Below are 17,127 nucleotides of genomic sequence, written 5' to 3' on the forward strand. Positions count from 1 at the left end.
CTGGATGAAGACCCCATCGATATATGTATTCGACTGCTCTGCTGCTGGGATGATTGTCAATGCCTTTATCAAGGTACTCATGCTCATGCAGAGCCTTAACGAGCATTAATGTATATAAAGAAAGCTATGAAGACACAGAACTGATTTTTGTTATTTTCCTATGGTGTCAAATTTATTGATGGACTATTATCCAATAGCTTCATGAATGGAATGCTCCTAGCTCCGGTTCCACTAGGGATTGCATTATGCTTGCAGCATGCGAAGCACACGAGACTTTGCCTCAGAGTGCAGAATTTCCAGCTGATGTGTTTACATCATGCCTCACAACACCTATTAAGATGGCATTGCGATGGTGAAGCTTCTCTTTTATAATTTATTTTCTTAGTTGATAAACTTAAATGTTAATTTGTTTTCTCTCTCATAATACTACTTCCTTTAATTCTAGAGAATTTGAGTGCTAGACAAGCATTTATTATAGTTATCAATAAATCATTGTGTGGTAATTTGTTTCCTAGGTTTTGCACTCGTTCGTTGCTTCGTGATTCCCTCGATTATTCACTTATTGATCGGATCCCTGGCCGACCAAATGATCGGAAGACACTTTTAGGCGAATTGAATTGGATTTTCACAGCAGTAACTGACACAATTGCCTGGAATGTTCTTCCTCATGGTATGTACCATGCATCCCTGCTGCTTCGCTAGGAAATTAGCATGGCATATCCTTGTAATCCATCACCCCATCTATTAAACATTTTGAGTGTCTTATCATGATATTCAATTGTGTTTTGCAGATCTTTTTCAGAGACTCTTCAGACAAGATCTGCTTGTTGCCAGTCTATTCCGAAACTTCCTACTTGCTGAGCGAATTATGCGATCCGCAAATTGTTCTCCCAGTCTCACACACCCGACTTACCGCCAACCCATCAGCATCATATGTGGTATCTATATATCATTGAAGATGATTTCCATGTTACCGTACAATGTTGTGAGAAATTAATGGCATCGTTGTTGCTAATTAATGCTGCAGGGATGCTTGGGACATGGCTGCTGAGCTCTGCCTCTCTCAGCTCCCTTCATTAGTTGAGGATCCTAACGTAGAATTTCAGGTATAGCAACGTTTATGTTTTGCTTTTTAAGTTTCCTTCTGGCCATGCATGTTTTAAGCTTTTTTTTTTTTTTTTTTATTTTTTTAATGGCTCCAGTATTGAAGCATCATGAATATAATCTAGGATTGATTATTCTCCATCATTGTTCCTTACTTGGTTTTGATTATATTTGTTTTCTTTTCAGCCAAGTACATTTTTCACAGAGCAGTTAACAAGCATTTGAGGTATGGCTTGACCATGGTTCTGAACATAAGAAACCTCCAGAGCAGTTGCCCATAGTTCTTCAGGTGTGTCATATCACCTGGTCTATGTTACCTTTGGAACCGTCACTTTGGTTCCTAATTCTTTTGTCATGTAGGTTGCCTGATTTTTGCCAATTCAGCTGGCAGGACCTGTTCATTAATTAGGTTTTGGTGGGTAAGATGGAATAAGGTGTTTTTCTTTGGTGGAAATTTGTTTCATTTTAGTTGATGACGTCATTCTGGTGGAAATTTTTAAAAATGCGTATTTGTTGTTTCTACCACTAGAACCAGAAATGGTCTTGTTCGTTTTTTGTATTTAGATTTAATAATCATATGCTAGTTAGCTGTGTGATGATTAATGACGCGTATTTGTGTTGCTGTGATTTGTCTTGTATGCTGGGAAACCTATTTGGCAAATGATCTTTTTTTTCATTTTTGTTTATGCGCTTTCAAGACAAGGTTTTCTCTGCTCCTTTACAGAATTTATAGTTTGATTGTGTGAATTTTTTTTTTTTTGGGTCATTTGCATCTTGCATGCTTTAAATGTCGAAGCATTTTGATTTCAGGTTTTGCTTAGTCAATGCCATAGATTTCGAGCTTTGGTGCTCCTTGGAAGGTTCCTTGATATGGGGCCATGGGCTGTAGAACTGGTAATTACTTACTCCTCTCCGCTGAGTTAATTCATAACCTTTTGTTGCCATTGTCTTCCTTGTGTGTTGCATGATTGTGATCCCATAATTGATGCTGAATTTTCTATGTGCAGGCATTATCTGTTGGAATATTTCCTTATGTTTTGAAGCTGTTGCAAACAACTACTCCAGAACTTCGTCATATTCTTGTTTTCATATGGACGAAGATTCTTGCACTTGATAAGGTACTCTAGAGGCACTTAATTATGGCCCAGAGAAGGATACCTATGTTTTATAAGGGGCATGATTGCAGAGAAGCTGCTCATGCTTTCATACTATATAACCTTTTTTAACTGTTTTTTTTTAACGAGAAAACTGACAGTTAACAACCCATAATTAAGGTTAAATGATCACCAAGGACCTTAAATGCCTCTCAAGGACCATAGAAAGTTAATCATTAGTGCTTTCTGAAGTTATCACTTATTCATTTTGTGCTTTTTAAAAGTTAACAGCCTGATCTTCCAACTTTTGCTTGGATATCTTAATTTTGTAACTATCTTTGGATGAAAACCATGCTTGTGTACCATCTGCAAGGTCGCGTTGAAAACAACTTATTTAAATGGTCTTTGAGGGAATTTTGACTTGAAGGTATTAACTATCCTTAAGATAATTACAGGTCTTCAACTCAAGTGCTTTACTTTGTGAGTCCATCTTCCGTGTTTAGCTCATTAGCTGTATATTGCCTATCTACACTTGTTTGCTGTTTCGGTGTTGGTTGTTGGCATGTGCTACTTGATTTCTAGTCCCCTGCCCCCACCACCATTATTCAACTAGTTACTAGCCTATATGAATCCTACTATTAGCAAACCTGGTTCTTATTTTTCTTGGAACTGTACTTTGCCTATAGGCTATTAGAATACACTTCCAGTCTAATTTCTAAATTATTGGACAATCTAATAATTAATCTATACAGCTAATTCCTTGTGTTATGTTATTGGAAAAGAAAGAGACGGAGAGAGAAGGGAAAGGGAAGAAAACAGAGAGAATAGGGGAAATTAGAGAGAAGGGGGAGAGAGTAGAAGGCATGGACGGAAGAGGAAAAAGAGTTCTATTAGGTTGATCACAATACAGCACACTTACAAATGAGAGATAAGCCTGTTTATATAGGCAAAGTCCGAGGGCTAGTAACTAACTATATTCTACTAATCTAACTAATTCATATAATTCTGTTATTTATTTATTAAAATATCATATCAATAACCCCCTCCCACAAAGAACCTTTGCCCTCAAGGGTCAAGGTACACAGAACCTTGCGTCAACCTAGAGCCTTGAAGCATTTTGATTAACTTTCCCTGAACCATATCTGAATTAAAATTCTTGTAGGGAAAACTTGACTATGAGAAATCCATTGCAGCAACAAACCTTGGGCCTTTTTTTTTTTGAAAGATAAAGCCCATTTGCTTATCTGATATTACCAAATCCAGTGTACATTCAAAATACTTCTGTTGCTTAAACAAAGTGCAAGCTAGCTGTAATCCTATATACGAAGGAATAGTGCTAGCTGCAGGCTGAACAGTGCTGGAAACAGGGTAATTTATCCAAAAGATGCGTCTGCATGTCACCAACTGGGACCTACTCTCATTGATGACTGTTTCCTATCCTCACACCTGTCTCATGAGGACCAAAGAGTCTGTAAACCTCCAAAAAAGGAAATATTGAAGACCCATTAACACTGGATGGGATTTTCACATTGTTTCTGGTCAATAGAGAGACGGCACTTGAAGAAAGTGAAGAAGCCGAGTCCATCTTCGAAGAAACAGAGCTTGAAATGGGGGTCAGTGGTTTTCAAAACTCTTCCAGATGCTATTCTCGCACTTTCCCGCATGCTTGGAACTCGACACTCAAAATTAATACCAAGCATGTAGAGCCTAACTCCCTTCGTGCAAGTCTTTATGCCTTCATGAAAGAACATCTATGTGGACACCCCAAGGTCATTCGAACTTGTCTTTGCTTCTTTGTTTGCTCCATTGTGCTCGATGTAATTCGTCCTGAGCCATAAGTTGTGAGCCCAAAGCTATTTGTACCTTTCTTTGCATTGTTAGTCTCCCCTGGCGCACTCAATGCACCTTGGGTAGGTTCAAGAAGACTCAGACTTGTTGTTCCTGTGATGTTGCTGTCTTCACAAACATCTGAGGACTCTTCTGTGGTTGTCCGTTGATGCCAGACGATTCTTGCATTTCAACAAATACCTCTTGGGCCTCGTGCTTCTTGCGCTTCCATTGCAAAGTGAGCTCCTGCTGGCTTCGTGCATTGTCCGAGGCATGAACAGACGTACTGGTTCAAAATAGTCTTCTTGCAGTTGCGTGCGAGATGTAAGCATCGACCAACCATTCCCCCAGGCAATGAGAGTTGGAGGAAATCGCACCAAATTCAGAATTAAATTCTGCCAAGGACCCTCAATGTCAAAGATGAAGCAAGTCTTTTTGTTGTATGAGTTCTTGTAGCTGTAGCTGCTAGACAAGCCAAGAAGGGCCTCTTTTAATTTATTGACGGAGCCCTGTATTCCATCTACTGAATTCAATTTTTGTTTGATGTTAAGGAGACATTCCTCCATGGAACTTGAAATTGATGGGAATGAGGGAGAAAGAACTGTAGTAGTAGGTAGGGCCGAGGGAAAGATTGGCTCTGGATACCGCTGTTATGTTATTGGAAAGAAAGAGAGGGAGAGAGAGGGAAAGGGAAGAGGAACAAGAGAATAGGGGAAATTAGAGAGAAGCGGCAGAGAGTAGAAGGCATGGACGGAAGAAAAAGAGTTCTATTAGGTTGATCATAATACAGCACACTTACAAATGAGATAAGATAAGCCTGTTTATATAGGCAAAGTCCGAGGGCTAGTAACTAACTATTATTCTAACTAATATAATTCTGTTATTTATTTATTACTGAAGTTGACGGAATGATTCTATCTTTTATTGTATATTGAATGAGTAGGAATACATCATATATATAACCGAACAAGGATAACTCAAGATAGGATATTGCTATCTATCCCTATCTGATCTAAGACGGAAAAGATAAATGAGTAAACTAAAAAACTACTTAACAAGTAACACTAAGTTTATTTGACTTGGGCCTTGGGCTTTGTCTTTCCAACACTCCCCCTCAAGCTGGAGAATAAATGTTGATCATTCCCAGCTTGCTCTTTAGTTCTTCAAACGAATTCCTCGGTAATGGCTTAGTGAATAAATCTGCTACTTGACTTTTGGTTCTGACGTAGGACAACTTAATGGTGCCTTCTTCAATTTTCTCCCTGATGAAGTGTCTATCAATTTCAACATGTTTTGTCCTGTCATGATGTACAGGGTTTCTAGCCATTTCTATAGCTGACTTGCTATCACACCATAGTTTCATTGGTGCATTGTGTATGAGTCTCAACTCTTTTAGAACTCTGATTATCCAGATCCCTTCACAGACTCCGAGAGCCAAGGCTCTTAGTTCTGCTTCAGCACTGCTCTTGAAACCACAGGTTGCTTCTTACTTCGCCAAGTCACTAGGTTACCCCACAAGAAAGTAGTGTACCCTGTGGTGGACCTTCTATCCAACCAAGATCTTCCATGGTCTGCATCAGTATAAATTTCTATACTTCTAGACCCATCCTTTCCAAAAAACAATCCTTTTCCTGGATTCATTTTTAAGTAGTGCAGAATTCTCTGAACCGCGTCCATATGATGCTCTTGGGGTTTATTCATGAATTGACTTACTACCCCTACAGCATAACTTATATCTGGACGAGTGTGGGCTAAGTAGATAAGTTTTCCTACGAGCCTTTGATACCTTCCTGTGTCGACAGGTACACCATCCGCTTTGTATTCTAAGTTGCAATCAGCCTCCATGGGAGTTTCTGCAGGTTTGGCTCCAAGCATCCCAGTCTCTTGCAGTAAATCAAGAGTGTACTTCCTCTGGGAGACACTAATTCCTTTTTTAGATCTAGCGATCTCCATCCCGAGAAAATATCTTAGTTGTCCAAGATCCTTCATCTCAAACTCAGTTGCCAGGGATTTCTTCAGTCTTTGTATGGTAGCCTCATCATTTCCTGTAATTACAATATCATCCACATATACTATAAGGACAGTTATTCGGTTGCCTGCATGCCTTATGAATAGGGTATGATCTGACTGGCCTTGTGAGTATCCCATTTTTTTCATGGTACGAGAAAATCTCCCAAACCAAGCCCGAGGGGATTGTTTCAGCCCATACAATGACTTCTGCAGTTTACACACACTTTGGAGAACGATTACTGGAATTCTGTAATCCGGCTGGTATCTCCATATATACTTCCTCTTCGAGATCCCCATTTAGAAAAGCGTTTTTCACATCTAGCTGGTAGAGAGGCCATTCTAGATTTGCTGCTACTGATAGGAGGACCTTAATGGTGTTGAGTTTTGCTACTGGGGCAAAGGTTTCCTGATAGTCGATTCCGTAAGACTGTGTATATCCCCGGGCTACAAGCCTGGCCTTGTACTTACTTATGCTTCCATCTGGATTGTATTTTATGGTAAATACCCATCTGCAACCCACTGTCTTCTTTCCTGGGGGCAAATCAGTAACTTCCCATGTTTTGTTTTTCTTCAAAGCTTCCAATTCTTCTTTAACAGCCTGCTTCCAATTTGGGTTCTCAATTGCCTCATGGAATGTCCTTGGTATTCTCTCATTTGAGAGATTTGTAGTAAATGCCTGCATTTTTGGTGATAATTTTTCATATGAAATAAATTTACTAATTGGATGCTGAGTACAAGATCTTACACCTTTTCTGAGAGCAATAGGCCAACCAAGATCATCAGGATTTAACATTGGGTCAGAGTCCTGGTTATGCCTTGGAGTGGAAGGGACTCTATTTTCTTGTTGCTCATCTGCATCATCTGACTCAGTGTTTTTGCTGCTGTTCCGCACTTGTTCCCAAGTTGGTGTGGTTAGGTTGAGAGTTCTGGTGTTGTGGGATTGTTGATTCAAGATTGTTTATTGGCTCAGGTTCAGGGACAGTAGTAGGTGAATTGGTAGGGATGTCGATGTTTAGGTGTGTTGCAGTGAATCTGGAGTTAGCCATTCGTTATAATTCTCCCCCTGAATGGGTATTTTGGGATAATAGGCGTCGTCCTCAGAAAAAACAGCATCTTTAGTGACATAGATCCTTTTTGTTGTCGGACAATAACATCGATATCCCTTTTGAGACGGGGAATAACCAAGAAAGATACATTTTAGTGCTCGGGGCTCAAGCTTGTTACCATCATTATGGTGTATGTATACCACACAGCCAAATACTTTCAAGGGAATGTCCGAGACTAAGGGTGAACTAGGGTAGGTTTCAAGCAATTTTTGTATAGGGGTTTGGTAATTCAGGACTCTCGAGGGCATTCTATTGATCAGGTAGGTTGCAGTGAGAATGGCTTCTCCCCAGAATGAGTTTGGAACATTTCGGGCAATCATAATGGCTCGAGTTATTTCTAGGAGGTGTCGGTTTTTTTCTCTCAGCAATCCCATTTTGTTGCGGTGTGTAAGTACATGAAGTTTGATGGTGGATTCCTTGCTGGTCCAGGAATTCCTTAAAGGCTGTACTAAGGTATTCTCGCCCATTGTCACTTCTTAATATTTTAATTACCCCTTGAAATTGAGTTTTTATAAAAGCATGGAAACCTTTGAAGACTCTAAGAATTTCAGATTTTTCTTTCATCAAGTATACCCAAGTCACTCGAGTGTGGTCATCAATAAAAGTTACAAACCACCTAGCATTAGAGGTTGATTTAATTCTCGTGGGTCCCCAAATGTCACTGTGTATTAGGGTGAATGGTGCTGTTGGTTTATAAGATTGTTTAGGATAGGAGGTTCTTGTTTGTTTGGCAAGCTGACAGGTTTCACACAAAAAAGGAGCTGAATTTTATTAAATAAGTCTGGGAACAAGTGTTTCATATAACCAAAATTGGGGTGGCCTAGCCTAGAGTGCCAAAGTAATACATCTTTATTCAAAGAATCTGAACTAAATAATGCCTTGCTCACATATTTATCTGGGCCTTCAAGATAATAGAGTCCATCCCATTCCTTAGCAATGCCAATCCTCCTCTTCGCTGTCAAATCCTGAAAAACACAACCAACATCGTCAAAATCACTCTACATTGATGACTCTTGGTTACTTTGCTTACTGAAAGCAAATTACATGCCAGTTCTGGGACAAATAAAACATTCTGCAGTTCTAATTTCTCAAGAATTTTGACAGTTCCAACACCACAGACTTTGGAAAATATTCCATTTGCAACTTTCACCTTTAGGTTCTCGTGGTGACAATACTTTAAAGTTTGGAATAAGGATTTATTACCGGTCATATGATCTGTAGCTCCTGAGTCAACGATCCAAGTGTTATCATTGGTCATTATGGCGTTTAGAGCTATGATAGAATTACCTGACTTTACCAGATTTGCCTTTGGAGTTACAGATGAGTTATTGTGTCTCTCAAGGATCCGTTTGAGTACTTGTAATTCTTCCCGGCTTAAGGTTTCTCCATTCTTCTCCTCATCAACTACTGCAGAATAGCTCTTGTTTTCAGGTCTTCTTCTTTGTTTTAGATTAGCCGGTTTGCCGTGCAGCTTCCAGCATATGTCCCTCGTATGACCATTTTTGTTGCAATGATCACACCAGCCTTTTGAATTCTTCCTTCCTCTTGGTTCAGGTACATTACTGCCTTGCACTGTCAAGGCAGAGTTTTCTGATGGCGTAAATACATTCATGAGTGAGTTGCTTCCTGCTCTCTTCACATTTTACCATGTTGAATGCTTCAAACAACGATGGCAGTGGCTTCAGTCCCATAATTCTTCCTCTCACGTCTTCAAATGCATCTATCAAGCCGAGCAAAAATTCATAGGTCCTTTCTTTCTCAACTATTTTTCTAAATAATTGAGCATCACTACTGCAACTCCATTCATGGACATCAAACATGTCCAGTTGCTGCCACAAGCGCGTAAGGGCAGTATAGTACTGAGTTACAGTCATAGAACCCTGTTTTAGTTCTCTTTGTAGTTTCTTGATATGAAAGAGTGCTGCAGTGTTGTCTATGGCAGAATAGGTTCTTCTTGCTGGTCCCATATCTCTTTTGCTGTATTAGCAAGTAGGTAGCCTTCACTAATCTCTACAGTCATCGAGTTACACAGCCAAGTCATTACAAGGTTGTTCTCAGCAAACCATGTATTATAATTACTATCACCCGGTTTTTGGCTGTGGGGCTTCTCCCGTGATATATTCCTCCTTTCTTCTTCCTCTTAAATACATGAGAACGCTTTGAGACCACTGTAGGTAATTGCTTCCATTTAATTTATGGGCAATTATCATTTGTTGTGTCTCATTAGAGGTTACCGACTCGGTTCCCATAGATGAAGAGGAAACGGATTGCTGTGATGATATACCTGTTGTCAGTGCCGTGGGTGGCGAGTTGGAATTTCCTCCAGTGCGTCTCATTGATCCGAACAGGGGTGGAAATTCCTCAAGTGTCATTGTCGTCTGCTTCTGGGTGCGTCGAAGAACAGTGGCCGCTGTAGGTTCACGTCGCCGAGTTCGCCGAGTAGCTCTGGTCGCGAGTCAGTGTTGTTCACGTCGCCGAGTTCATCTTCAAGTCGCAACTTCTGGGTGCGTCGAGGAACAGTAGTCACTGTGGGTTCGCGTTGAAGGGTTCGCCGAGAACCTCGGGTCGCGGGTCGCGGGTCACGGGTCGCGGGTTAGTGTTGGTTCACGTCGCCGAGGTTGTCGAATCGTTCTGATCGCGAGGAGATTTCAGGTCGCTGGTACAGGTCCCCGACACGTCGCCGAGTTCGCCGAGTCCCTCTAGTCGCAGGGCGGCTTCATGCGTCTTCTCCAAATTGCGATACACAGGGCCGAAATCGCACCTGCTCTAATACCATGAAGTTGACGGAATGATTCTATCTTTTATTGTATATTGAATGAGTAGGAATACATCATATATATAACTGAACAAGGATAACTCAAGATAGGATATTGCTATCTATCCCTATCTGATCTAAGACGGAAAAGATAAATGAGTAAACTAAAAAACTACTTAACAAGTAACACTAAGTTTATTTGACTTGGGCCTTGGGCTTTGTCTTTCCAACAATTACAATATCATATCACCTTGTTTATGCTGAACTATACAGTAAAATTGATGCTTTATAGTTAATATAATTGCACATCTTCAATCTCTTCCTCTTTTTTGGTTTTCTTCTATTTGGCATAGCTCTCTTTCATTGGCTTTGTCTTCCTGAAATCATTCTTCCTGTTGTTGGGTTTTAGTCATGTCAGGTTGATCTAGTGAAGGATGGAGGTCATATCTATTTTATCAAGTTTCTTGATAGTGTGGAAGCATATCCAGAGCAACGTGCAATGGCTGCTTTTGTCTTGGCCGTTATTGTGGATGGACACAGGCGAGGCCAAGAAGCTTGTATTGAAGCTGGTCTGATCCATGTTTGTCTGAGGCACCTGCAGAGTTCTCCCAGTGATACACAAACTGAACCTTTATTCCTTCAGTGGCTATGCCTTTGTCTGGGCAAACTTTGGGAGGACTTCACGGAGGCCCAGATAATAGGCTTGCAGGCAGATGCTCCTTCTATATCTGCACCTCTACTGTCTGAACCCCAGCCAGAGGTTTACTTTAATACCTTTTTTAATTACCATATGCATATCTTTTTATGTGTATTTTAATTTAATTTAGATCAATTCTTCAGTCATATGGTTTGTTCGGTCTCAGGTCAGGGCTTCTGCTGTTTTTGCGCTTGGAACCCTTCTTGATGTGGGATTCGACTCTTGTAGCGAAAGTGTTGAAGGGGATGAAGAATGTGATGACGATGAAAAGTTTAGGGCTGAAGTTAGTATAGTCAAAAGTCTCTTGAGTGTTGCTTCGGATGGGAGTCCATTGGTGAGGGCGGAGGTAGCTGTTGGTAAGTGATCAAGGATCAGAGATTATAAATCCATTTTCAGTGCTCATTTTTAAAGGTTTGCATGTTCCTATGCTTTGATGAGTATCGATTCTGGAACTTATTTTGTTTTTTTTTTTTTTCCAATTCCTGCCAATTGTTCATAATCAACTGTTTTTTTGGATAGCTAGCTGTTTCAAAATTTAAAAGTGGAAAAAAAATTGAAGAGATTCTTTATAACATTAGCTGGCATAACCTACATGTGTTGTTTGCTGTGCTATGTTCTTCCGAATTTTATTTTTCGCATGTATGAGAGTATCGAGTGAATTTGCTTACCTGTTCTGTTTGTATGCATCCTTTTTTTTTTGGGGGGGGGGGGCGGGTAGTAGTTTCACCAATAAGTCTTAGTAACTCCTTTTTCTTTCAATTATCAGCTCTGGCACGCTTTGCCTTTGGCCATAACAAGCACCTAAAGTCCATTGCTGCTGCATGTTGGAAGCCGCAGACTAATTCTTTGTTCAACACCTTACCTTCATTGTTGCATATAAGAAGTTCAGGTGGTGGATATCCAAGCCAAAACCGACATATGCCCCATGGAAGTATTGTTGCATCTCAAATTGGTCCTATTTTGAGGGTTGGGAATGACAATTCTACATTAGTTCGAGATGGACGAGTCTCTTCTAGCAGTCCCCTAGCAAGTTCTGGAATGATGCATGGTTCTCCATTATCTGATGACTCTTCTCAACATTCTGATTCAGGAGTACTGAATGGAGTGCTGGACCACTCCGGACCAAAACCCTTAGACAATGCACTGTATTCACAATGTATAATTGCTATGTATACATTAGCAAAAGATCCATCTCCACGCATTGCAAACCTTGGTCGTCGGGTACTGTCAATAATTGGGATTGAACAAGTGGTAGCAAAACCATTTAAGTCTACTGCTATTCGGACTAGTGAAGCTGCAGCATCTCCTAGTATTGCAGGATTAGCTCGGTCATTCTCTTGGTTGGATATGAACGGAGGTAGATCTCTCCCTTGTCTTTCAACTTTCATCATGTGCGATCATTTCTAATTTTAAGTCAAGAGAGTTTCTATTTGCACTGATTGATTTTTCTGACAAGTACGTCAAAAATGTATCATTTACTGTTTACTTGTGCATGCTGTTCTGTTAGGTCATTTGCCTCTAACCTTCAGAACTCCCCCAGTGAGCCCCCCTCGCCCAAATTACATAACTGGAATGCGGAGAGTATGCTCGTTGGAGTTCAGGCCCCACCTTATGAATTCTCCAGACTCTGGATTAGCTGATCCTCTTCTTGGTTCTGGCAGAACATCTGCTACTTCTGATCGTAGTTTTCTTCCACAATCAACCATATACAATTGGAGTTGTGGTCACTTCTCCAAGCCACTATTAACGGCAGCAGATGATTGTGAAGAAGTATTATCTAGAAGAGAAGAGAGGGAAAAAATTGCGTTGGAGCACATATCAAAATGCCAACATTCCGGTTTGTATTATGTTGATTTACTTTAGTCAATCAGTCACGTACTTTAGATGCTCTTGAATAGAGGGCTGATGGCATTCTATTCTGGTCAGCTGTTAGCAGGCTAACAAATCCAATTGCTAAATGGGACACAAAGGGTACACAAAGAACATTGATGCATCCTTTCTCCCCTATAGTGATGGCTGCGGATGAAAATGAACGGATCAGGTATACATGGTTTTCTGTTATTATTTTCAAAGTGGGGTATGTTATTTGGGGTTTCTTATGCGTAAAAATTTTTTGGGGCAATGGATGCAGAACTTAAGAGGGGGGTTCTAAGTAACTGTGTTGCACAGGAAGGGGACTATAAATATCTTTTAAAAAAAGAAAAAAAATAAAATCTTGTTTATGTTCTTCTGTGCTAATTTAAGTTTTCATCTTTCTTCCCCAAAAGAGAAAATAAATAAAGAAGGGTTTGCAGTATTTTTAGCATTATATGTTTGACTAACACTAGGTATAAAGACAGGCGACATGAGCAGAAAACAAACCATTTTGAAAATCTTTGGAATTCATTGCTGTTTAGGTTTCATTTGTCAATGAATGTAGGTTTTGTTGTGTTATGCCGTCTTGGTTTTTATTTTTACTGACAAGGTTTTTTGAATGTGCCACAGGATATGGAATTATGCAGAGGCTGCACTTCTCAACAGTTTTGACAATCATGATTTTGCTGATAAAGGAATTTCTAAGCTCTGCCTAGTGAATGAACTTGATGATAGTTTGCTTCTAGCCGCTTCATGTAACATTTACTGTTGTTTGTTGTACCTTCTCCTGTCAAGAGTGTTGTTGGAATGTTTACTTAATGCATTTGTGTTTGTGCAGTGGATGGAAACATTCGAATTTGGAAAGACTATACATTGAAGGGTAAACAAAAGCTTGTCACTGCTTTCTCTTCCATCCATGGCCATAAACCGGGCATGCGAAGTATGAATGTTGTTGTTGATTGGCAACAGCAAAGCGGTTATCTGGTATGGTATTCTCTAAGGGAATGTGGGGTGTTTTCCTGCCCCCTCCTCAAATTAACTACTACTCCAATTCTAAATGTAAAACCTATTTTGCAGTGTAACTACAAAATGGGTCTTACATTTAGGACCAGAGGAAGTACAATAAACCTAGATTTCTACCCCTATGTTATATTCATATGTTTTGATCTTATTCCTTGTTATATTTGTTAGTATGCTTCAAATGAGATGTCTACATTGCTTTGGGATCTGGACAAAGAGCAGCTTGTTAATACTATAGCTTCGTCATCAGATTGCAATATCTCAGCTTTGGTAAGCCTTACATTTGCAAGACAGTGGCAGTTATTTCTGGGCCACGACTGGTTCTATTGTTTTGGCATAACAATCAACCATATACTAAAGGGTGGACGGTTGAGATTTCCACACACTAGTTTCGATTCCTTAGATCTAACTTGCTAATTAAATCTGGAAATATGAGTTCTGACATTTTTATTAGGAATCATTGATTGACATTCATGTTTCTGTCATTTTGTTGATGTATTTATGTTATAGGCTGCATCTCAAGTTCATGGGGGGCAATTTGCAGCTGGTTTTGTAGATGGCTCTGTCAGGATTTATGATGTCAGGACACCTGAAATGTAAGCACCTCATATAGAAGATTCTTCCGTGATACAAATGTTGATGGGTTCCCAGCATGAGATTAAATTAAGCGGCATAAGCATCTGCAATATTTCTTTATTGTCATGGTTTATAATATGCACCTAGAAATATATTCTGCTTGTTGAATTTAAATTTTGTGAATTCAGAAACTTCAGTTTAGATATGCCTCAGTCTCTTACCTAGCTGTTTCTCTGTAATGACATCAATGTTTCTTAGGCTTGTCTGTGCATCACACCCACATACTCACGGAGTGGGAAGAGTTGTCGGGATTGGCTTCCAACCAGGTCTAGACCCGGGAAAGGTAAAATGATGATCTTTGCCAGTTTCATACTTTGTAAATTAACATGTATCATATAAATTTTAGGTAGGAATTGCTACTTATGGTCCATGGATTTTGTTGAAAATAATGATGACATCATGTGGCATTTATTTTTCCTTCAGATTGTTAGTGCTTCTCAGGCTGGGGATATCCAATTTCTTGATATAAGAAGTCATAAACGTGCCTATCTCACCATTGAAGCTCACAGGGGCTCGCTCACAGCTCTAGCTGTACATAGACATGCTCCAATTATTGCCAGTGGCTCCGCAAAACAACTAATCAAAGTCTTCAGCCTAGAGGGTGATATACTCGGCACAATTCGATACTACCCTACCCTAATGGCCCAAAAAATTGGTGCTGTGAGCTGCCTCAATTTCCACCCTTACCAATTATTGCTCGCAGCTGGTGCCGCGGATGCGTGTGTATCTGTCTATGCTGATGACAACACTCAAGCAAGATGAATCTACATGGTCTCCATGATAATTTTCGAGGCATCTAGCTGGTTCAAGAACATGCTTGAGGACTATCACGCATATTACCTGCAGTTGGATTACCATGTGATGCTTCTACAGTCCGCGGCCCGTGTGAATACATTTGGAAATATTGGTAGGGTGTTGCATTCTGCTAAATAGTGTATACGTTATATATTCATTAGTCTCCATTTGTTGAGCGTTGCACTCGGCGGGAAGAAAATCCTGCGTATTATGGTTGGAGGCTTAGGCGAATAATGTCAATTTGGTAAATGTGTGTATATATCCTCTTAATGTTGTTATTCTTTTCCTTGCTTTCTGTGTTATTTCTCCCTATTTTTCAATTTGTAAATTATTTGATGAATTCAGAATTCGTTAGTGAAAGTGTTTCTGACGGGTGATGGAGGCAGTTTGAGTCCTGAAAAATCCGGGCTCTTTTAAATTAATGGGCCCCAGTTGAAACCAGGGGGTAGTAAATTCCAGTCTTAGCCGAGTACTGGTTTTTACTGTTTAGGATCTTAGTTCACTTGTACTTCCTCACAAATTACTGCCCGCCGGCTACCGCCTTGGCTTTAGCAGGGGAGAGCATGTCCATCTGCCAAATGATAATTACAAAATAATACTTTTGGTTTTTAATATAAATGCTAATTTGGTATTTAATTTGATTTTAAATACTATTTCCTGTCTTTAATACAAGACTTTGTCTAATTTTTATTTTGGTTCTAAATATAATATTTTAATTCACTTTGTTTTTTATATTTAAGTATTTTTTTTAAAGATAATCTTTTTAATAATGACAGTTCTAACTATTACATTTAATTAGTAATGATATTTTAGGAAAGACAATACCTTTTTATTATAAATAACTCACTTATTTTCTTAATTTTTTTAAATTGGTCAATTAGTTTTTATAATTAGGATCAGAGATAGTATAAGATTTTAATTTAGTGTCTCATATTTATTTATTTTTTCAGAATAGTTTTTATAATAGTTGTACATATTAAATATTTCATAATTAGTAAAAATATTTTAGAGGAAACAAAATATCTATTGCAACTAATTAGTTCAACTAAGTTTCTTAATACTACCTCCTATCTTAATTATAAGAGCTAGTTAACTAATTTGAAGAGATTAAGAAAATGAGTCAGTTAGTTGTACTAAATATGTGTTGTTTTTTTTAAAATGTTTTTGCTAATCAAGTGTGTTGGATAGAACTATCATTATTAGAAGAACTATTTTAAGAAAAAATGTATAAATATTAGAGATAAAGTGAATTGAAGTCTTATATTTATGATTAAAATAAAAGTCAAATAAGATCTTATATTAAAGACTGGAGGTAGTATTATTAGATTAGTTATTTAATTATTATATTAAAAATTAGAGGTAGTAGTTTCTTTTTAATTTTTTTTTGGCCGAAATATCGTTATTTTGTTGTTTGATCGTATGGGTTTGCCTTGGAAAAGAGCCATTGGAGGGAGGTGGAAGGGTTGTTGCTAATATTTTAAAGAAAAACGCCATATAATAGACTTGATAATTTTCGATGGGGCACGAAATTAAATTTTAATTTCTGAGGCTGTTTTTCTGTCCCCACTGTTAAGGTTTATATAATATGATTTAATAATGGCTGGACCCAACTCTTAGTTTTTTTTTCTTTAAACAAAAACAGGGCAACGGAAAAATAATAATAAGTGAAAAATAACCTGATGGAATAAAAAATTATTTACTTAAATCATTTTTTATTAAACTAGTTACTAACATGATCAAAAGCGTAAAAAGTTGCTCAAGCATTGAAGCAGAATACTCATTTACTTAGCACATTTAAGGTTTAAACAGTTCAAGGTACTCTAGAGCAATGTCGAGGGGAATCGTATGCTTGGTGTGTGCAAGCAGACTGATATGCATAATTTGTTATAAGCACCATGCATGCTTAATGCTTGCTATTCACTTAAAGTGGCTTTAAGAGAATAAGACAAGCATAAAGTAAGTTTAGGGGGGAAAAAAACGAATAAATACTCTAAATTGCTATTGTACTGTCTAAATTGAAATTGATTTGTCATCAGACTGTACAACAGAAATACAATGAAACCCGAACCTTGACAAACACAATTCAAAAATATGTGAATCCAAATATAAAGTTGAAAGACTACTTGTCATTTAATTGAATGTGATGACCACGAGCCTAAAAAACTAGTTTATGAGAAGGATAAATTTTTGAACTTATAAATTACACAATACTTGTAAAGTTATCCAATA

At 38.6% G+C, this 17,127-nt stretch overlaps 1 pseudogene; it reads left to right on the forward strand.

Annotated features, from left to right (window-relative positions):
• Positions 1 to 4: 4 nt before the first annotated feature.
• LOC114725911 (regulatory-associated protein of TOR 1-like) lies at positions 5 to 15,252 on the forward strand (annotated as a pseudogene).
• Positions 15,253 to 17,127: the final 1,875 nt, after the last annotated feature.

This window comes from Neltuma alba, unplaced genomic scaffold (assembly GCF_004799145.2).
Source record: "Neltuma alba isolate B1F8T4 unplaced genomic scaffold, ASM479914v2 tig00012300_pilon, whole genome shotgun sequence".
Taxonomy (NCBI): Eukaryota; Viridiplantae; Streptophyta; class Magnoliopsida; order Fabales; family Fabaceae; genus Neltuma; species Neltuma alba.